Source organism: Portunus trituberculatus, chromosome 5 (genome assembly GCF_017591435.1).
Source record: "Portunus trituberculatus isolate SZX2019 chromosome 5, ASM1759143v1, whole genome shotgun sequence".
In the NCBI taxonomy this organism is placed as follows: Eukaryota; Metazoa; Arthropoda; class Malacostraca; order Decapoda; family Portunidae; genus Portunus; species Portunus trituberculatus.
In genome coordinates, this window is record NC_059259.1 from 7,234,255 (window position 1) to 7,234,795 (window position 541).

General features: G+C 37.5%; 1 protein-coding gene across 1 annotated transcript in view; it reads right to left on the reverse strand.

The window, feature by feature from the left end:
* The window catches only part of LOC123514379, a 308,326-nt gene continuing 307,785 nt past the window's right edge, over window positions 1-541 (reverse strand). Inside the window, exon 16 of the mRNA XM_045272266.1 lies at window positions 1-541. This exon is cut by the window's right edge and continues 1,382 nt beyond it. The gene's annotated coding sequence lies outside the window, so the exon portion shown is untranslated.

A 541-nucleotide genomic window follows, 5' to 3' on the forward strand; every position in this document is an offset into this window, starting at 1 on the left:
CCTTTCTTTATCTTCCCATTCCATCGTCACCCTATTCTCTCACCCTAGCGTTTGATTTCTTCCTTTCCTTCACTCTAAATAACAAAATCACCCTTTAAATACACCCTAAGTGCTATTAGTTCTCTTTTACTTCACCCTAGACCAGAAAACACCCTGAAAATCACCCTAAAATTATCACACCCTTCTTTACCACACCCTGAACCCCTATCCTTTAAAAACCACCTTCACTTCACCCTAGATATGAGCGTGTACTTGTCATTAAGGTGTGTGTGTGTGTGCTAAGGTATTGTAATGAGCGTGGGAGCGTGATTGAAAGGTCAGTGGTGTGTGAGGGTGAGTATGAGCGTGAGGATGAGTGACCATGAGCAGTGAGTGAGTAAATAGTGTAATGTGAACTGACTCTTGAAAACGTTCGTGTTAAAAACGTTCTTTAAGTTTAAATGTTATTGTTGTTTTCTTTTTTTCTCGTTTTTTTTTTTTTTCTTTCTTTCTTTCATCCGTGTCTTTCTTTTTTCTTCTTTTCGTTTTTTTTTTAACTTTT